General features: G+C 43.0%; 1 protein-coding gene across 2 annotated transcripts in view; it reads right to left on the minus strand.

The window, feature by feature from the left end:
* Positions 1–22,995, minus strand: part of Fbn1 (fibrillin 1) — a 206,071-nt gene that overhangs the window by 181,456 nt on the left and 1,620 nt on the right. The gene's annotated exons all lie outside the window — the stretch shown is intronic.

Here is a 22,995-nt window from a genome sequence, read left to right on the forward strand (position 1 = left end):
CCACCCCACTAAAGAAATGAAGCAGGAGACAAGGTATTCTTCTCTCAATGGGCTAAACTCTCATATTTCCTAGGAAATCGATGGCTGTTGAGTGGGGACATAGTGGCATGGGTGTAGCAGATGCCACTACAGACACAAGCGTGCGAACTGAAAACAGACTGTGCGTCAGGCCAGCAGTGGGGAGATGGTTTGCTTCGCCACTTTCTGCCCTTACAACCCTGCTCATACTTTCACAGGTAAACACTTGGCTCATAATCTGGTCCTCACCTTTAACCCGAGGCATCAGTATTAAAGTGTGAATGCTTTCCCCTTGCAACAGAATGTTCTGCTTTAATAGCAGGAAACAAACAACCCTGTTCCTTTCTCCACACTCGTTCACCGGGGCACCACACCACTTTACCATGCCTCCTTTAAGATCGGCAGAATGGAGTGTGATTGGCTTAATTCACATTTTTGACTTTTATTTTATACTTTTATCTTTTGGGGGAGGGGAGAGGTGTTTGAGATAGTCTTTTTTTATGTAGCCCTGGCCATCCTGTAAACTATTGTACACTAGGATGACCTCAAACTCCACCTGGCTCTGCCTCCTAACTGCTGTATTTGAAGGTATGCACCACCACTGCCCAGCCATTAATTTTATCTTTTATAATAAATAACATACTTTAAAATTTTCAGTTGTTTCAACCCACACCATCCGATGGTAGTTCTGACTCTCCTTTGTATAGCTCTACAGAAAGTGGTAGAGATTTACAATATCTTTCCTGAGATTCCAATCTTGAGAATTGTGAGCTAATAGAAATTTCTTAAACAAGCTGAGCAAAATTTGTTCTACTTGCACACAACACCCCCCCCCAAAAAGGGTCTAATCTAGGAACAAATGAATGTCTTGTTTTAGTTGGAAGGCAGTAAGGCGTGAGAGAGTCTAAGGAGACACATGGGGCTGTTTTCATTAGAGAGGATATTACTCTAAGGTTTCAGTACAAACAGCATTTCCAAAGAAGATAATTCTTTAATTAAGTTACTCCTGTGTAAATGAGAGTGTAGCACGCACATGACTTTCTCTTTCTTTTTAATCATCCTCTCTGTTGACCCACTGCTCCTTAAAGGTCATATAGCTAAGTATTCTGTGGAGATAGCAGCAGCCCTTAGCAAATTAAGATGAATTAAAATTCAGAGGAAACAGAATTTTCCACTAACCGCTAGGATTCTGTTCTTATGTTTTATTTTCATAGCAACTCTTGGAGGTGATTATTGCGGTCATTATCTTTTACTCTGAGGATATTAGGGCCTTAGGAAGGTTAAACCAACTACCAAAGTCCCATAGCTTAGCAATATGTCATGGATGAATCTGAACTCAGGAAGTCTGCATCGAGTCTATCCTCTGAACCAATAAACTAGGGCACAGAGGTATTCAGAAAGGAAGACTGTATTTCACTCAATGGCACCTGTGGTGACATAGATAATCAAAATCACAACATGTCTACCAATGACTAGAGGTAAGGGATAAATTATGTTTTGCCTGCATTCTAACAGTCCATGGAATAAGAGGGGAATGTGCATAGTCTATCTCCCCATTGTGATACTTTTATTTTTAATAGTTAGGTCTTCATCTGTAACTTCTCCTACCAAACTCCATCACCCTGGGGATAGTGAGCCTTAACAGGCTTGCTGTTGGAGCCAGTTCAGACACAGCACTTGGAGGCTGTGTGGGCTAACTAAAGCCTCTCTCAGTAGAGCAAACAGCTGGGCTCTACCACATCTGACCACATCATTGCAGAAATTGGCCTCTGTGAAAGATGTCTGCAGATGTCTACATTCCTTTAGCCAGAGCCCACTTCTGCAAGCTTGGCCTGTCCAACAGCAAGATAGCCTTTCTGCTTTTCCTCCTAAGTGAAAAGCCTTTTCCAAATAGGGTTGGTGTTATAAAAACAAAGTCAGAGGGCTTTTATTTCATATAAGAGTTTCCCAGTCTACTCAGCAATTAAATACTTTAACTTAAGGTTTGGGCAAATGAGGCTGACCTTGTGCCCCAAGTTACAGGCTTTTTTTTTTTAACCTCTAAGAGAGAAGTTATAATTGAACCCACCAAGTATAAACACTGAAATCTGAAGAGGAAATCTGAACTGTCATGTAACAAAGAGTACCCAAGGACTCATGTGACATGGCTAAGGACATATCTTAATATGACACCATTCCAGGGTTAGAGCCTTTCCTAGATTGTGGAACAGTAACAGTACCCAAAGTGGTTCTACCTATAGTCAACTACACAGCATAGCTGCATGTGTTCTTTGACAAACTTCTACTTATCAAAATGAAAAGAAAAAGAAAACTCAACGCGCACTTCCTGGTGAGACACAAAATATATCTCAGTCTGCTTCTCACATCCCAACCTTTGTTATTTTAGCACCTTTATTCTGATCCCCTCAGCGGAAGGCAGAGGTCGAGTCCTCAGTGATGTGAATACCACATGTAAGTGTTCCAGCCCATCTGCCAGTCACAACAATGTGACTAATGGAAGCCGCTTCCGTGACCGCCTTAGGCCTCCGCCAGACACTCTGGATCAGAGACGGATTTCTGGCTTGACTGAGCTGACACTACCCAGGAAACAGACGATCCTGACTCTCTACTTTGAAGGTACAAGCCAACCAACCTTTCTAATTTACTTCGAGGACTTTTTCTTGACAAAATCACCAAAAATATTATTCTATGACAACCTAAATATAAGCAGAGAGAATATTTCACACTCTGATTTCCATAATCTTTGTTCCCCACTTGCTTTCCCTGGCAACGGTCAACTACTGACTTCAATGTCTTCTCTTCCCAAACTGGGCTGGTACCTCTTTCTCCTTCCTTCTTTGTCTCTCTTCCATCTCTGCCTCTTGCCTCCTTCTTTTTGACCCCACCCATTTCTTCTCTCCTTAGTGGCCATTTTCAGGACTTTTAGAAGACAATGTTTTGTTATCACCTTGAACTAACACTAACTGAATCCCCAATCACACAGCTCAGCTTGTGCAGCCAGCAACTTCAGCACCATACGAGCATCAGAGACGGGCTCGATTAGCCATCTTACCCCAAATCACAAAGCCACTCAACAAGTAGAACCAGCTCAGTGCTTTCTTCCACCAAAACCCATCCAGGCTAATCTTGACCAAAACCATGAAAGAATTCTAATTAAGGGGCCATCTATAAAACGCCCGATCAACCTAGGCACTACGTCAATCATTAAAGACAAGATAAAGTTGAAAAATCCTCCAGGGCCTAAAGTGACCACACTGACTAAATGTAATGTGTAATGTGGTAGGTGTCCTGCGATGGGGGTAAGGGCATGAAAGGATGATTAGGCAAAAGTCAAGGAAAAGGGTTGAAAATGGACCTAAATCCGTTCCAGTGCATCAGTACTTGCTCACTGATCGTAATGACTGGGCCACGACAGGCAAAGAAGCTATTCACAGGGCACACACCCATGCCCTCCTGGCTCAGACAGCTCTGGGAAGCTGAAGACGCAGAAGTGATTCCCTTAACCCGGGAGGCCACTTCAACCAACAGCTAGTTTCAGCTCTTTTAGAACCTCTCTCAAATGATAGGGCCATCCATAGGTATGTGTATTTCTTGGGAGAAGAAAGAAAGAATTTAAGGCTAAAAAAAAAAAAAATCCCCAAGGTTCATTATAACAGGAAACGGGATGCTGGGCTGTGAAAAGCAGCTGTCCAGATGTTTAAGAACCATCTTTGGGCATGGCAGGTCCTGATTCCTCCAAGGCACTAGGCACCTTCTGATTCTGGTTCTCTGGTATAAATATTCCTAAGAGCACTGGGACTCTGCTCAGATGCCTGGGCCACCTGAGCCTCCCCCAAAGCCTGAGCAACAGACAATTAATTTGCTATCCTATGGGGTGGGGACTACACTCGAGTGGGGATTTGTCTCTGGGCATATCAAAAGTGTTGACATCAAGTACACAGACAGAGGAGTTTTAGCCCCAAAGTGGGAACTAATTGGCCCTTGAGAGGTAAGGAAACGTTATTTAAAAAAAAAAACAACAGAAACACGGGCATGTCTCAAAGTTCTATTTCTCAAATCTCTGAGAAGAGTTGACCAGTAGCATCATGAAAACATAAGGAGCTATGTGACAGAGTCTTGTGACCCCTGGGCTTCATCCACCGAGCTTGAGGTTGACCATGACAAACTCTTTTCCGTCTGTTTTGATGACCGATGCCAAAGCCACATTATACTTCTCCAAAGGGTAAATGAAATTGCAGAAGTGATTGAAAACATCAGATAAACAAAGAGGTTTGGGGAGCCTAGAGGGGATGGGCAGTCCAGGGTGGCATATGGAATTCTCTGTTCCTATCTCCTTGTTATCTCTCACACTAGAACCAGGGGGGTTAAGGCAAACCAGGACTCTCACACTTTGCAGAAAATATCAAACTTAGAGTTCTGCCTGGGAAGACGATACTTCCTGAGTGTTCTTGTCACTCTGGGGGAGCAACCAATGGGAACAGCTTAGAGGAAGCGGGGGCAGGTTATAGGACGGCAAGCTTTAGCTCTGAATACTGCCAGCTCCTGCCTAATGAACAGATAGGGCTCCGAAATGTTATTTCTACCTATTGGTATTTGAATAGCTTTTCCAGTGTAATTAGGTGGTGGTTTGGTTCCTAAACTAGAGAAACAGCAGACTCTCTTCTACTTTATCCACTAAGTAGGCTATTGTGGACTGACCTGGGAACCTAACCACAGCTTAAAATGTTTTATGGGAAACAATACATAACAGAGAATCTGAAGGAAACTTGGCCATGAAAAACCCATGGGGTTACAGGCTGTGAAAGAGCAGGGGAAGGTCTCCACGTATGCAGCCATGGGGAAGCATTCATCCATGCCAGGTGGTGACTTTCTAATGCAGTTGCTGGGGGGTCACCCGTGATATATAAGAAAGACCAATAAACTCACTGGTTCCCCAAGGTGAGCTGCAATGTAATGGGACCTTGGTTTGTCCTTAAAAACCTGAGGAGGAGCAGGAGGAGGAGGGAAAGGAGGAGGGGGAAGAAGAAGAGGAGTTGGGGAAGGGGCTAGATCTTTACATACTTCCCAGAGAGGGGATTTTAGCAATGCAATTGTAAACATTAAGCTTCCTAAAAGCCAGAGGAAGTTAAGTAAAGGCTGATAGTTAGTATGGGTGTTACAGCTCTGAGGGGAAAGGTATCCTGGCAGTTGGGAGCCAAGGAATACCACAAAGTCACACAACACAACAAATCTCACACAAGAGATTTATTGGGAAAGACACAAGAGAGCAGACAACACCTCCGCTCAAGAGAAAAGCAGCAAATATCTGAACAGGAGGCAGGCTTTATATAGGGTTCCTGGAGAGGGGCGGTGCAGAGCTTCCCACTGTGGCCTGGGATTGGTGGGATTCTGCGGCCTGACCTTGGGACAAGCTCAGGGATTGGTGGGATTCTGTGGCCTGACCTTGGGCTTTTTTTCTGTAGGGCAAAGTTTGGCCACCTGAATCTTTTTTTTTTTTTTTAAGATTTATTTATTGATTATATGTAAGTACACTGTAGCTGTCTTCAGACACTCCAGAGGAGGGAGTCAGATCTCGTTACGGATGGTTGTGAGCCACCATGTGGTTGCTGGGATTTGAACTCCGGACCTTTGGAAGAGCAGTCGGGTGCTCTTACCCACTGAGCCATCTCACCAGCCCAGGCCACCTGAATCTTAAGGGGCTGGAAATGGCCATTAAAGCCATTAGAGTAGTCTGGGGAGGAGCAAGCCTGTCCATTTGCACTTCAAGGGGCTTACAGTTAATGCAACTATTTTATTGAAACCAATACTTGATTCTGCTATGGTCTAAAACTTGACAGTTCTTTTTTTTTACCCTCCCAATTAAAAGTAAAGTTGTGCCGGGCGTGGTGGCGCACGCCTTTAATCCCAGCACTCGGGAGGCAGAGGCAGGCAGATTTCTGAGTTCGAGGCCAGCCTGGTCTACAGAGTGAGTTCTAGGGCAGCCAGGGCTATACAGAGAAACCCTGTCTCAAAAAACCAAAAAAAAAAAAAAAAAGTAAAGTTGTAATAATAATTTACATATACATGTGAAAAAGCAATGAAAGTAGTGCACATTTTAAGGGAATTGATTAAACATGCCACACTACAAAATCAAAACAGTAATTAGCAAAATTTGGAGAACACTATAACCTACAGAAGGATTTTCCCCAAAACTCTATCAGGAAAACACATTGCTCTGCTCATTTGCAGAAGATTATAGAAAACCAAATTAAGGACATAACTTTTTTAAAAAGGCTACTCTACCTGTCTGAAGTCACCAAGTAAAGAGCAAAGGAATCTATGAATAAAACATTCCCAGGTTACAGAGTTCTGGAGCAGAACTTAGAAAGATGTTTCTATAATAGCCCAAAGAAGATGTGTCCTGTTTTTCACTAATTTGTATAGTTTGGTGCCTTGCTTCTTGTTGTTGTTGTTTGTTGCTGTTGTTGTTGCTGTTTGTTTTCTGGGTCTACAAAACAAAACCACCTCTTTTAAGATCGATTATACAAAGTATATTGTGGGTGTATGTGAAGGGAATAGAGCCATGTTTCTATTATAAACACATTTCCTGTGGCATGAGTACTAGAGCTAGTTCCCATGATAAAAATGTTAGCCATCTCTCAAATAAGAGTTTGAGAAATTTGCAAGAAATGTCTGGTTGGGTAGGAAGGACAATGATTCAAAACCTGCTCTCAGCTGGTTCCAAAATGCACACTGGACATCCACTTGCACACTGGACATCCACATGAGCACTGAGTTTGGCTTGTTTTTAGAAAAGTAGCTACAGGTGCACCGTTCAGTGACATGGCAGCTATCTACCCTTGCTTAGGAGACAATGGGTCACATGAAGTTAGGGTGACCCATTTCATGAGAAATCAGAGTCCCTACCCCTTCCTGGCATCATAGTTCTCCCCTAAAATCCAACATGAAAGCTTTCTCTCACCCAAGTGATACAGCATTGGCCTCCACAGGAGCCAGGGCCAGGGTGTTTCCTGGGAGATTTTCTCAAAAGATGACAGACCTTGGGCCTTCCGGAATAATGTCCATTCTCAAGACTCAGCCTGACAGTGCACCTTGCACTCACACCTACTCACCAACCCCTCACCAACAGACAAGGAAGCTCCTGGGCCGCTCCCACTCCCATGTCCTTTCCTAAGAGATGCTGGCTGTTTCAGTGGAGTGCCCCATCTCTGTTCAAATCACCAGTTATACTCAGGCATGAGATAAAATGAGCAGTCCCGAGGCAGAAATGCCAAAATGAGGGTACAAACATTTCCTTCTGGACACTGAGTGGATTTTAAAAAACCTCTTCCTTCCAACTATAATGAAAAAGTTGCCAAAGCTTTGTAGTGTCCTTGCATGAAATCCCTCCTCTTAAATAATAATAAACTAGGGATGGTGGAACACACCTGTAATCCCAGCAGTCAAGAGATGGAGACAGCAGTGTGAGCACAACCTGGGCTATATGGTGCACCAAGATAACTCGGGTCGCCCAGAACTACATGTTAAAATGCTTTCTCAAAATTAATTAATTTTAAAAGAAAGTAAAATATTGTTTCCACACTAGATCAAGGAACCTAGGGATTCCAGCTGTGGAACAGACCCTACAGAGTTATCTTCTTTCATTTGCCCCTCAAGTACCAGGCTCACTCGTTAGAAACTGCCCACAATCGCCAACCTCATGATAGCCAATCTTTGCTGTTCCATGTTTTGTGATTTCTTTTTTTCTATACCCCTTAAAGCCATGGATCAGAAAAAAAGCAAACTTGGCTGGCTATGAACCTTGGGTCCACATTCAAAACTACTTCCCAAGCTTTATAGCATTAATAAACAGAGAGTGGCAGAGTAAGAACCTTGCCATTCTGTCACCCAAATTAATCAGCAGCTCTAGGAGATGGTCACCCCCAACCAAAGTCACAGAAAGAAACTCTTGCATTGCAAATGTGCTTCCTGGCAAAAGAGCACAACGCACTTATCACGTGTGATTGACAAAACAACTGCAGGATTCACAGCAAACACAATAAGCCCACACCATAACTGGGGCCCACAAACTAGATACTACCATCCTACACTCAGATGGGGAACCTGGGCTGGAAGAGAGCCACCTCTCTACCCTGAGAAAGTCTTACCACTGAGAACACCTCAGTTGCACAGGAACGTAACATTCTCTTGGCTAGGCTGAAGAATGCTCTCGGTGACATAGTGACTTTACACAGGGGCATACTCTTCTTTTCAGATGACCAATGCGAGGTCTGCGAACTGGCTTATCAACAGCCCTCTTTCCTCTGCTACCACTTTCCTCTGTAAGTGTCACAAGGGGAAAGTGATAGTCAATCTACATTTTTAAAAAATGTGTAAAGGATGGATCAACCAATTACAAATTACGGATTTTATTTAGACCCCAGTTTCAATGAACTATAAAATAAAATGTCTGACTTACTAAAGAAAATGTAAGACTCACCAGATATAATATTTAAAAACTAATGTTAAATGGGATGCTGCTATTGGATTTATGTTTCTTGAGGGAGGTTCATCTTTTACATGTTGAAATATTTACAAATAAAAGCATTTGGTGGGCATAGAGAGAGTGCTATCAATAAAGCGCTTGTCATGGGAACGTGGGGACCTTGTTGGGTCCCCCAGGACCTGCTTTAAAACCAGACACAGCAGTGTATGTTCATAATCCTAGTGCTGAGTAGCAGCACACAGGAAGGTCTCTGGGGCTTGCTGGCTCGCCAGTCTAGCCTCCTCTTCAAGTTTCAGGACAGCGAGAAATCTCCGTCTGATAAAATAAATGGGGTGGATGGCATCTGACGCATGGCAACTGAGGTTATTCTCTGGTCTCTACATAAATGTGGATACCCACACCAACTCTCATACATACAAAAGAACGTTTTGGGGGTTTACTTCAAAGTAACTCACAGCAGAAGTAGATAAAACAAGATTAACTATTTGTGTTAGTACACGTGTGTGTGTGTGTGTGTGTGTGTGTGTGTGTGTGTGTGCGTGTGTGTAAGTTGTATAAGTGTAATGTACCTGTGTGGTATATGCACATGGATGCCTATGGATACAAGTCGCCGTGCCCATACGTGCAGAAGCTAAAAGGAGATACTGGGTGTCCTGTTCTATTACTCTGCGCTGCACTCCCTTGAACCTGGGTCACCCACTAAGCCTGGAGCTTGGCTGGTGGTCATCAAGCCTGAGCAATCCTCCCTCAGGTGTATGCAACATGCTCAGCTTCCTTGTGGGTTGCAGGGATTTGAACTTAGGCCCTCATGACGAGACAAATGCTCTCACCTGTGGCACCATCTCTCCAGCCCCAAGACTATCCATTGATATGCTGGAGCTAAGACATCACTGCATCCTTCTCCCTAGAAACTGACATGTTCTAGAAACTAAATGGAAATTCTGCACATTGACAAGTGACAACTTCGTGGCATCATCTGGTGGTCCCCCTGGTCCATCCTGACTGCGAGTCTTTGACAAACCATCAACTCCTCACATGTGTCCTTCCTTTCATTTCCTGGATGAACCACCTGTATCTGTTACATGCCTCTGCATTTCTGAGAGGAACAGAGACCCAGACCAGAAAGGACAACAGTCCACCCCAACCATCTCAAACAACTGACCAGAACTAACCAATGTCTCTGTGAATCTCAACAGCAGCCAAAAAGTCAGAATGATGCTCACCAGACGGAGAATCCGAGAACAAACACCTTAACCAGTCCTGTGCAAGCTGTTAACCACGTTGGCAATGATTCATTTTTACATGGATTCTCAATCTCTCCTAATGAGAAATCCATTTGTGATGATTTGAATAAAAATGGCCCCCATATCCCCTAGGGATTGGCACTATTAAGAGGTATGGCCTTGTTGGAGTAGGTGTGGCCTTGTTGGAGGAGGTGTGTCACTGGGGATGGGCCTGTAGGTTTCAGATGCTCAAGCCAGGCCCATTGTGTCTCATTTCTCCCTCTGCTGTCTATGGATCTAGATGTAGAGCTCTCAGCTCCTTCTCCTGCATCATCTCTGCCTGCATGCTGCCAGGCTTCCCACCATGACGATAATGGACTGAACCTCTAAAGGGAAGCCAGACCCAATTACATTTTTTCTTTTTTTTAATAAGAGTTGCCCTGGTCATGGTGTCTCTTCACAACAATAGAAACCCCAAGACAATAATTTGTTTTTCAAGGAAAAACGTAAGTGAGAAAATAACCCAGCCCAAGGTCAAACACACCTTGAGTCTGGCTTTCACCCATGCAGTCATGTCTAGACTGTTTACAAATGATAACATTATTTACATACTCTTGTAAGAATCCTGAAAAAAAATCAAAATTTTAAAGAAAACGCTTATTCTATTTTAAACTCATTTTTCTCCTGGAAGTTAACAAAGCACGGGAAGTACTCATATTTAAATTTATATTTTCGATGTTTTTAAATAAACTTTGATTGTCGTTTGCTTACCCATAATAGCAGTCTATCTGACCTCATTCCCACAGGGAGACATGCCAGGCACTGTAGTAGGAACTGCACCATGTCATTCAATCTTCGGACAACACAGAAAGGTGTGTGCTATAGTCTTGTTTACAAGGTAATAAATGAGGCTTACAGAGGTCAAGCCACTTGTCTGAGGTTTTATCCCAGTAGGTGGTGGAGCCAGGAGCTGGCCCAAGTATGTCTATCCCCACATTCCCGAGCCTCCCTGAAAGCAAGACCACTGGCGATTAGCGCTCATTGAAAGTGAGTCCTCTATCTTTTAAAACATAGTCCCACAAGCAATACCACTCTGCCCCATTACCCAAAACCAGGCTCCAACAGGAAACAGTGTGAGGTAATTACAGCATAACCCCCAGCCACCAGCTCTAGGGTTTTATGACTGCACTGCCAAATCACTTCTAGCCAGCTCTGTAGGAAATGTTCAGACACTTTCTCGGATTCCAGCTAAAACGTCAACTGTGTGGCCCTGGGGAGTTGAGAGCTCGCAGGGTGGTAATGGGATATAAAATTTGCAAACTTGAGGTCAGTGGCCTAAATTCTCGGGTGTGAAACAGCAGTCGGCCGTGGGAAATTAAAAACTACTTGTGGACTTGAAGGGTGCATGTCAGGGCACTCCCCTTGCCTGGCACGTGTCCATATCATCTCCGACTTTCTCCACCAGCAAGGAGAAGGATAGCTAAATGGCAGGTCTGCCCAGAATCGTTGAGAAGAAAAGAGTACTAGCAACGGCTTGAGTCGTGCGTTCATTCTGAGTGCTAAGGACTCAATCCAATTCAAACACAGCTAACGCTCAATAAACAGTTGTCATTAAAATTAAGCAGATGTTCTCCCCAAGGTATGAGGGGGGCTGGAGAAGACAATGCAAGAATGCAACAACAACAAAAAAATGTTTTCGTCTTGGTGTGTTTAATCTCATAGATGCTAAGTACATTAATCAGTAACTGGATAACAGAGTACGCACATTATAGAACAAAAGCTTAACTACCATCCGGAATTGTCCTAACCCACACCAGAGCTCCTGATCCTGCACATATGGAGAAGGGGTAGGGAAGCAGACGTGCATCCCTCCTTAGACTCACTCCCTAAGACAACGCCTGCTTTCCTTTAGCTATCCCCCAATACCTTTATTAAATTGGGCTCCTTTACACAACTCCTCCTTCCCCCCAAGACTGCTAATGGAGCCTTCTGTAGACAGACAGGTAAAAGTAAATATCTAAAACTATTGCATAGTACTTTCCGAAGGAAGGAAGGAAGGAAGGAAGGAAGGAAGGAAGGAAGGAAGGAAGGAAGGAAGGAAGGGAGAAAGGGAGGGAGGGAGAAAGGAAGGGAGGGAAAGAAGGAGAGAGGAAGGAAAAGATCACAGTTGGGCACAGTGGCACACACTTATAATTTCAGCACTTGGAAGGCAGAGGCAAGGGAGTGGCTGACAAGTTCAAAGTCAGGCCGGTCTATATAGCAAGTTCTAGGCTAACCTAGTCTACATAGCAAGTTCAAGGCCAGCCTGGTCTACATAGCAAGACCCTGTTTCCAGAAAGAAAGAAAAGGAAAGAGAGAAGGAGAGGGGAGAGGGAAAGAAAAGAAGGAAGGAAAGTGAGGTCCTTAATATGTCAGGGCCTTGCTTGTGCCTAGAATATTACAAGACTTGAAGACACCTGTCAACTCTCCAGGATCTGAACACAGAGAGACATGATGTACTACCCAACCGTGCTACCCAACAACCACCGCTTCCAGTTAAACCAGATCTGCTCCTCTGTGGCCTCTACAGCTATGAAATAAAGAAGAAAATATGCACCATTAGCATGTCTTAATGGTCCTTCTCTGGGTCTTGGTTAGCATCTAAAACCTTCTAAAATGCATCTTTCTGTAAACATATATCACTAACTCCACCAAGAAAGCCTTTAACAGTGTTCCCAAAGGTGACTCCAGTCAGCAATTAAGAGCACCTATTGCAGAGGTCCCAGTCTGTTTCCTAGCACCCATGTTGTGTGGCTCACAGGATCTACTGCCCTCTTCTGAACTCATCGGGCACCTGCACTCAAGTGTACGGAGCCAAGTACATACACAGATGATTAAAAATAAAATAAATCTCTTAAAGGCATTCACAAAGACACAATCTTATTGGGGTCTTTATGGTCAGACAGTCTTACCAATAGTATTGAGAGGACAGCTAACATTAGCTGTTACCCACAGGACTGTTTATACAGTACCACATTCACAGGTGCATAACAAGCCCTGTGGTAACCTGCTTTCCACCTCATTCCTTTGGGGCTCTTTTCTGTCTTGCAGTGACTTTCTTTCAGAAACCCTGAAGAAGCTGAAGGCCACAGGTGTGAGGATGTTGTCTACGGAAACTCCGGACCTGTTCCGTCCAGCCCCACCCCATAACTGAAAGGAACTTCACTCCAGAACTCACCTCCCTCAGCTCTTCCCTTCCTTCCTCTTACAAAACCTTAGTTGTATCTCCGTTTTGGAAGATTCCTAGTCTCCCACGTAAACAGGCTTCCTTATTCCTTGGGATGTGTTTATTTTTCTTAATCGTCAAACTCTAATATTTCTATTTGCCCCGTTTTGTTTGTAGCTGAAGTTATAAAGTTACTCTCAAAAGAAGAGAAAGCTGAGCCAATGAGTAAGAGAAGGAGAAGGTGGATCCAGGCTCAGTGGCAGCCATGCAGTCCTAGTATGGGGCTGGGTGATGTAAGAGAAGAAGGCAGATCCAGGCTCAATGGCAGTGATGCAGTCCTAGTACGGGGCTGGGTTTTGCTACCACCTTCATCACTGCTGTCTTTGGCCTCTGTCTAGAATCACAGGCATGTCACCACACACTCAGCCTGGAAAGCCACTGTAGGAAGGTTCAAAGGCAGCCTGGACTGCATCGTGATTAGTCTGTCTAAAAAGGAAAAGGTGAGAGAGGGAAAAGTCAAGGGACAAAGATGGCAATGAGGAAGAGGTGAAAGGAAAGAAAATCGTCCCCGGGCATAGGCTCTTCCTTAATACAGAGATCGTCATGAAATTTAACCACAGACCGAGTGTATCCACAGGGCTGACATAAATCCTGTCTCCCAACACCAGTGTCATAAATGGCGGTGCTATATTTGGAATTCGATGTGTATATTTGAATGTAAGTATGACGGATGGTCTAGGAATTCACAGCCCTTCGAAACACTGACCCAAATCACTTGTCTAATGGGGCCGTTCTCCCACCCTGCCTGCTCTGTCTGGAATACATTTCTGGCTGGGAATGGTGGAGATGGGGGATTTTCCTTCCTCCCTTCTGCTCTGAGGGGCTTGAGTAAACACGCTGAGTGATATCTTTAACTGAAAATACCACGAAAGTTGCAAAGTCACAGGAAACTTAAAGCCATATTTGCTATAGTGCAGAACTCGAACAATCCGATCTGGTTTTCTTCAGTGGCGCTGTGGTCACTCCCACTAGAACAAGCATGGTACAGTCCAGTTCCTTGACAACATCAGCTCCACTGGCAACTACAAACGTACTGCTGGTTGTGATCTGTAACCCCTGGTTCCAAAACCAAAACATACACAAAACCAAAATGGGAAGGATTGTCCAACAGATGGAGAAAAATGCAGCTAGGAAAGGAATTGAAGGCAGAATCCCACAGAAAAGCAAGGCCAAAGTGCTGAACACTTAAGTTAATAAAGCAGAGTAAGCTGGGCGTGGTAGTGTGCATCTTTAATCCCAGCACTCGGGAGGCAGAGGCAGGCGGATTTCTGAGTTCGAGGCCAGCCTGGTCTACAAAGTGAGTTCCAGGACAGCCAGGGCTACACAGAGAAACCCTGTCTCGAAAAACCAAAAAAAAAAAACAACAACAACAAAAAACAAACAAACAAACAAACCCCCCCCCAAAAAAAGAGGAGGAGGAGAAGAAGAAGGAGGAGAAAAACAAAGTGGTTTCACATCAGAATTTCCACTGCATTTCATAATTCTAAAGGAAGGCAAAAAGGGTGTGTGTTTATAGTGCTTATATGTAAATAAACTGTAATCTCATTTCCGAAGGCCATGTGTGCTTTCAGTGGGGAGCTGCGCATGAGGCGGGGATACTGCTCTTAAACACTGGTCCAATAGAACTGTCCTGGCATGTTATCCATGGGGCATTCTCGTTCCGAGGCCGCACAGCAAGATACACTACACATCACAGTCTCACCCTCAGTGGAAAACAGGGATTAGATCATGCCAGAATTCAAACCAAAAGTACTGGATTATCTCTTTCAAACACCCATTGCTTCGCTCTGCACACTAGTCTCTAACTGTGCTCACAAGAGTCCCTCCTTACCCTGCAGAGACACACTGCTCCTCTAGCACAAAGGCAGCATCTGTTGTCCAAGTCCTTGAATCTGGGCAAAGCCCATGACTTCCATGGAATTCCTGGTCATATGATTTCAGGCTAGGTTTGAAGAGAATCTAGTGGCTTCCATGTGCGTGTTCCTGGGAGACCCAGAACCACTATGTAGAGAGGCTGGCTTTGTTTCTGGGGAGATCATGCAGAAAGGCCACCAATGGAAGACAGTCCGAGACCACAGGAAGTGGTCTGAGGAATGTAGCCAACCCTTGGAGCACATGAACCCAGTCAAGCTCAACCAGTCTGCAGCCATTTGAGTCGGCCTACATTCAGGACATGGGGATCCAACATGTCACCAAGAAGCAGTGCCAACAGACACAGCCTGAGCAAGGCCTAGCTGTGTATGGCGGGCTCAGTTTTCCCATTGACAAAAACATACTTAATGGTTCCATCTGAAGGGACAGCCCCAGGCCAGAGACTACATGAGAGAGCTTTAAAACCTGAGAACCCCCCCACCAGAGCCCAACATCTTTATTTCTCTCTATTTAGATGGCTCAGACATGGGAGCCTCCTGCTGTCCCTCACCCTGACCACCAGGCACTATGAGGAGCCAACACGGGAGTCTCTGTCTATACTCCTGACCCACAGAACTGTAAAACCAAGTATTCAGAGCAACTTCCTAATAGCAAAAGATAACCAAACCGTGAATGAGAGTCGGGGTCGTGTGGTCGTGGGAATCCCAGGGTGATCCTGTGTGCTCTTCTTTTAAGAAGAGGAATGAGCTATTATGTCTTCAACGTGTGAGAAATTTAATTTATATGTGGTAGGAACATTCTAGGCTCTCTTCTCCTTTATCTCTTCCCACCAGCTGTTCAGTTAGACCTGGAGCAATCTGAGCATCTTCTTCATCACCAACTCCCCTGCTTTTGCTCAGTCTACTCTCGGTGAACCCCACATTGCTCCCGAGACTCCCAGCCTCTGGTCCTCCTACACCCCCGCACGGCTTTCACCCCACTGCTTCCGCACCACAGAGCTGACCTTGCTGCCATCTTGGAGCCTTCCTCATCCTAGCTTTTCTCAGCAGTGAGGAGTGTGACACTTCTTCCGATTCCCTCTCCTGCCCTTAACAGCATGGCCTTTGTACAGGCTCACAAGGCAGCAAACCAGACCACACTGAACGGTGCCAGTAGATCTGTGCAGTGTGCAAACCTGGCCTCCTGTGCCGGGTGTCTGTCCCCCTCCCCCATCCCAAATACTTCACATCCTCTTCACCTTATGTTTTCTTCCCTCATCTTTTCTCTTTATGCCCATTTTCTGTTTCCTCCAACCTCTGATTTATATAATTAACCTTGCACAGTCAGTCAGTCAAAATTGGTTCATATCTAAGCATCCACAACCACCTACTGACCCCTACCCATGCCCGATTCCTAAGAACTCTCAGAGAAATGAAGCACACAAGGCATGTACCTCTCCACCACCTTTTTACTGCACAGTCAGAGGCTGTGAAACTATCTCTGTAAAGGGACAGACAGCAAATATTTCCATTTTGCAGAAGTCCCATCTCCTCTGTCACAGCTGCATCATTCAGGGGCTGCACAGAGTAGGCGGCCCTGCGGTAACATATGCACAAATGAGTCAACAAAACTTCGTTCTCAAACGCAGTCTAGTCCACAGTTTGCAGACACAGTGAATTTTACTGTGATATCTTTTCTTATTAATCTCTTTCTGACAATGCTTCTGTTGGCCTGTAACAGAATACACCTTCAACTACCCAGGAGATCATCCTAGGGAAAGAAGGTATCAAGAGGACTGAAGAAAGACATTTACCAGCTATAAAATTTAATTTAGCCGAAAGCAACAAAATATTAAGTTAAAAGTTTTGCGAAGCCAGGTTTCCTAACTCGAGTTGATTTCCCTGGGGTAATGAATGGAACTCTACATTCTTTGGTTTTTTTTCCAAACTGTTAAATGTGCAAAGACATTTAATCTCCCTAGTAAGGAGTTATAGTTGAGTAATTAATACTACTAAAGTATGATTGTCATAGATGCACCAAAGCTTGCTATTTTAACAATAATTTCTTCCATTTAATATTAAAAAATTGTGAGTTTGCAGATAAGCTATATAAAAAAGTGAAGCAAATAGTTACATAATTCATCTTTGCCAGCTAAAATGTAAACTATACATCAGCATTCCTGGAAAGAGATATGTGTTGCTTAACTCTACTCGAGAGAGCTTTCCTACTTAGAATTAGAAAATAAGAGATTCTGGATGATAAAATTAATATGCAATACTCTCAGCTCAGAGGCTAGAGAGCACAGAGAGGTATATCTGAGATGGTCACTACCGCCTTAGTAAAAATGCAAGCTCTAATATTAAAATACAATATACGTACCACCCAAGTCCTTGATGGCACTGACATTTTACGATTCTTTCTATTTTACTAATATCTGTCTGAAGTCTCAAAACATTTTTATTTAACTAAGTAATAAGATTATCCATACTTAGGATTTTTGAACTATTACTACAGAATACTAAAAATTTTAAGTGGAATTTTACCAATAACTTAGTCCTGCATCTTATATCTTAGCCCATTGAGGAAAGAAATCAAAACCACAAAAAAATAATTTTTAAAAATTGAATAGTAAGACTTTGTTTATATTTGTCAGGATGAGTGGATGGATCAGACTGCTCTCTCCTAGAAATACTGCATGGATTAGATGAAAATTATATATGTACTTATGACATATATAGAGCAGTTTCTGCACATAAATGTTGATTAAGCAATGCTTCATACACTATTATTACACAGGGCCCTAAGTCACTGTTTAGAGATACAATGATTTTAATGTATAATGCTGTGAAATGGGTACAAGCTTAATAGAAACTATATTCACGTAGTTTTGATTGCCCTGCCCTGCCCTGCCCTGCCCTGCCCTGCCCTGCCCTGCCCTGCCCTGCCCTGCCCTGCCCTGCCCTGCCCTGCCCTGCCCTGCCCTCACCTCCAGGATGACCAATACACTCTCTCAAAGTCCTTGGCAGAATTTATCAGTACTTAACTTCATCAAATCAAGGAGAACTATGCTGCAGTAGTTGTTCAGCCTAATAGCAGACTCTCTGTTCTTGGCTGTTCTTCTGTTAATGGTTTTTTTGGTCTTCTGTAAACTATGAAGCCCCTCCAAGCTGTGTGTTGTTACACATTTCTGGAATTCCACTGAACTAAGCAAACACTGGGTTTCAATAAAGGCTTTCAGAATTAGTGGTCCTTTAAAACTCATTTAATGATATTAGTGGTTTTATTAGTGCTGTTATGAGTTATGATTGATGATATTATGATTTGACTCTTGCCTTTGATGATTTTTACAAACTAATAGGAAAGAAAATCGAGTCTAGGGTCTAGGGAGAGACCTTCACAGAAAAACGTGGGCTTCAGTTCAATCCCTAACATCAACTCAACAAGCCAGACAGGTAGTGCAAACCCGGACCTACAGTCCTGAGAGGCAGAGACAGACAATCCTCGGGTGCTCACTGGCCAGTCAGAGAACAACCCCAGCTTCAGTAAACAAGGTAGATGGCTCCTGAGAAATGATGCCTTGAGCTGACCTCTGACCTCCATCCATACATGTGCTGGTTCACCACCCCTCATCACACACAAACACACACGTACACCTGCACACCCAAAAATACGCACACCCATATATGTGACCACACAAGGGATAATCACTGTTTAATAATCATGAAACAATAAATGTTTATAGACTTTTTGTGTTGTGTTTGATATATTATTGATTTCAGCTTTCTCGAAGAGTTTTATTAAAGTAAGCCCATTTGCTGGGCAGTGCCCAGAATCAAAAGAGTTGTTAAAATAGTTTACTTGTCTTCCAAAAAAGCATTCACAGTGAAAACCAAAGCTAAAGCTTCCAGAGTGTCTGGAATGAATATTTTAATTGTTTGGCATTTTGTTGGAGTAGTTACGGGTTATTAGTATAATGCTATGATTTTCAACAAAGGAAACTTTCAATATTATTTAAAATTCCAGTTAAGCTTGAAGGTGTGCCAAGCAGTGGTGGCACATAATTTAAATTCCAGCACTTGGGAGGCAGAGGCAGGCGGATTTCTGAGTTCGAGGCCAGCCTGGTCTACAGAGTGAGTTCCAGGACAGCCAGGGCTACACAGAGAAACCCTGTCTGGAAGAAAAGAAAAAAGAAGAAAAAGCTTGAAGGTTTGTCTAGACTTGCATTGCTGTCCACTCTCAAATTGTGACGCTGTATGTTGATGTGTGTTTTTATTCATTTATAACAATAGCTTACTCGTTTCTTTAAACTCTCTCTATGCCCTAAAGGCATAGATGAAAAAGTCAAATATTTTATCTTTTTTATTTAAAAATTGAAATTACATAAACCTTCTGCTTAAGAAAATCTGTTTTTTAACTTGTGTCCCAATATATTAGCTCCCTCTGCTCATAAATGTGACGACAAAAGACAGTGTCTTAACGCTGTTTTTATGAGTTAAACAGGCTTTTCAAAGCCTCGTTATTCCCATGAAACTTCATTAGGAACTCAGTTCTGTAATTAATTTCTGGAATTTGCCATCACATAATCTACCTTGACTATGAGCTGTTCCATATGTTTTTATAGTAATACAAACTCTGGACAATGTAAAGAAATAAACAAAGACCAAAGAGAATCATGAGAAGGATGACAAACTTTGCAAAACACATGGCAGTCCTGTCACTGTCAACATGTCAGTCTGTCAGCCTGTCACCCTGTCAACTTGTAACAGCCTGTGTCAACATGTCAACCTGTCAGCCTGTGTCAACCTGTCAACCTGTCAGCCTGTCAGCCTGTGTCAACCTGTCAGCCTATCAATCTGTCAGCCTGTCAGCCTATCAGCCTGTTAGCCTATGTTAGCCTGTCAACCTGTCGTCAGCCTGTGTCAACCTCTCAGCCTGTGAGCCTGTGTCAACCTCTCAGCCTGTCAGCCTGTGTCAACCTCTCAGCCTGTCAGCCTGTATCAACCTGTCAGCCTATCAATCTGTCAGCCTGTCAGCCTATCAGCCTGTTAGCCTGTGTCAGCCTGTAAACCTCTCAGCCTGTCAACCTCTCAGCCTGTCAGCCTGCCAGCCTGTGTCAACCTGTCAGCCTATCAATATGTCAACCTGTCAGATTGTCAGTCTGTGTCAATCTGTCAGTCTATCAGTCAACCTGTCAGCCTGTGTCAACCTGTCAGCCTGTCAACCTGTCAGTCTATCAAGAACTAGCAACAAGGACACAAGACTCATTCCCTATTACTGGAGACTTGGGAAAAAGAGTTTCAGACTAAGGAATGTCTCCCTTTGGCATAAAACTGTAATATTTCCTTATTTGGGCACTAAAGCAATAAGGCCATCATAAAGAAAGGGCGCATAACTCCTCTCTCCAACTAGGGCTGGCTTGTTGCTTTTCTTGCTATTGTCCTTGGTGATGCTGGGTGTGTACTACTGAGCCATCTTCCACTTTTTACCCAATCCCAGTGTTAAAATTTAGCTGAGAAAAATTCTTATGAACTGAAATGCCCACAGTTCTGACTGTGTTATTTCTCATCAAGTCTTTTTACACACGGCCATGCAAAAGAAAACTACTACATGCATTTACTATTTGAAAATTATTTTTACACTTGCAAACTTTGGGCCAGTGAGATGGCTCAGTGGGCAAAGGTGCCTACTGCCAAATGTGACAACTTTAGTTCAATACCCAGAACCTAATGAAGGAGTGAGAGATTCAATGTTTGCAAGTTGCCCTCTAGACACACACACACACACAGTGTTGCCCAAACACATACAACAAATAAGTATAATATAAAAATAAATACAGATTCAAACTTTCTGTGGAAAATTGAGGAAACGTGGTTTTTACTGAGCAAATGGGGAATCACCATATCTTTTAATTGAAAGAGAGAGAGAGAGAGAGAGAGAGAGAAAGAAAGAAAGAAAGAAAGAAAGAAAGAAAGAAAGAAAGAAAGAAAGAAAGAAAGAAAGGAAAGACATTTTCCCCTAAAAGCAATAATTGGCCATTTGTTCCAAGAAAACACAGCAAAAGTTGGAGTGAGGATTGAGGATGCTTACATTTCCACAGTGGAATAACTTCTGCTGCCCAGCAAGAAGAAAAAAGGAAGAAAACATCTGCAATGGGAATCAGGAGAGGAGACAGACTTGGGTGGCATGCCTAGTGGGGGTCAGGTTCTCCAGTCTGCAGAGCAGGAGACACCTGATAGGAAAAGAACACAGGACTTGGGGCTGGTACCATCATGTCAGAGGAAAAGCAGAGGGTATTGGGTGTGGGCAAGCAGACAGCCCACGCCAGACATCAGTGTGTAAATTATTAGCAAGTTGTCAAAAGTCATCACCTCTGTTTCACACAAGCCTTGGGGACTACAAACCACCTCCACTTCAGAAACCCAGCATGCCCATCCACACAATGAGCAGGTGTCAGTGTAGTTAGAGGTAGCTTTGAACTACACACATGTTAGTGAAGACAAACAGAAACCTTATAACTGGACAAACACTGTGCATAGCTTGCTCTTCTTATGGTTTACACAGCAGACCATGGCTGAAAGCTTCTTCATGTGAGACTGTAATAGCAGTGAGTAAAGAGAGATTTCAAAATAAGCACCTGGGTAAGTTGTGTTTAGAATCTAAGCAAAGCTTTGATCCGGCAGTTCTACTTGGATCACATATAAGCTTATGTATGCATATGCATGTAATTACACAGAAAGATGTTGTTAATAGTGAAAGATTTACTATAATCTCAAGGACCATTATTTGAGACCTGTGCCACCATATCATGGGAATCTACAAACCAAAAGAACATAAGTTAACCGTTAGATACACTGAAAATATATAAAAAGTGAAGGCACATATTATATACAGCACATCCATGTAGTAAAACATATGCACATATATATGTTCAAACATATATATAACATGTATATATATAATATATATGTGCTTCATATGTGGATATGTATATATGTTTATAATTTTGTTAGAAAAATATGTGTAATGTATATAAAAAGCAGGAGAGAAGTACTTTTAATTGTATATCTCTTAAAGAAATTTTACCACAGCCATACATAGAAATAGAGGCAGAAAACCTTATAAATATTATAAGAGCTAGGAATACTCATAGTAGCTATTATACTAATACTATGTGTTTTAAAAAAGATTTATAAAAATTGCAATGGGGGCTGGCAAGATGGCTCAGTGGGTAAGAGCACTGACTGCTCTTCTGAAGGTCCTGAGTTCAAATCCCAGCAATCACATAGTGGCTCATAACCACCCATAATGAGATCTGATGCCCTCTTCTCATGTGACTGAAGACAGCAACAGTGTACTTATTTATAATAAATAAAATCTTTTAAAAACTGCAATGGGCGGGGGTCTGTCAGATCAGGCACTAGGAGAAGTACAGACAATAACACTATATTCATAAGCATCACCATACCCAATGGTGTGGTAAAGTGCAGCTCTGTCAGCAGAGAAAGGACACCTCTCTGCTTGTCAGGTTGTCTTCTCAAAAAGAGACACGCAAATTGGTAACAGAAGCATACTACTAAGATCCGGCAAAACTCTGGCCTTAAGACTTGCAACCCAGAGTGAAAGATCTCTCTCTCTCTCTCTCTCTCTCTCTCTCTCTCTCTCTCTCTCTCTCTCTCTNTCTCTCTCTCTCTCTCCCCCTCTATATATATATGTATATATATATATATATATATTCATTTATATTGACATATATATGAGCAATGCCATCACAATAGATACTAAGATGATTTTGTGCAGCAGAAATATATTTTTGAAAAAAAGATGCTGAATCAAACAAAGCCGTCTTGAGAACATATTAAAATCAATTTTCCACCCATTTACTGAACTCTTATCAAGCCAGGAAAAATGCACCCCTAGAATGACAAGAAACTTCAGCATGTGCACTCCCTTCAATCATTGAGCAGGCTCTTCCAAAGGACAGAACCATGGCCGTTTATTTCCATCTTACCACTTCTAATAGAGACTCCAACTTAATATCAGAGATTGTCCTTTTCAAACGATTAAAGACTCTTAAAGGAATTATTTCCATCTCCTTCAGCTCCGGAAACTGCCAAGCCTTAGACAGACAACCTGACCGATTTAAATCATCCCAG

This window comes from Mus caroli, chromosome 2, assembly GCF_900094665.2.
Source record: "Mus caroli chromosome 2, CAROLI_EIJ_v1.1, whole genome shotgun sequence".
Taxonomy (NCBI): Eukaryota; Metazoa; Chordata; class Mammalia; order Rodentia; family Muridae; genus Mus; species Mus caroli.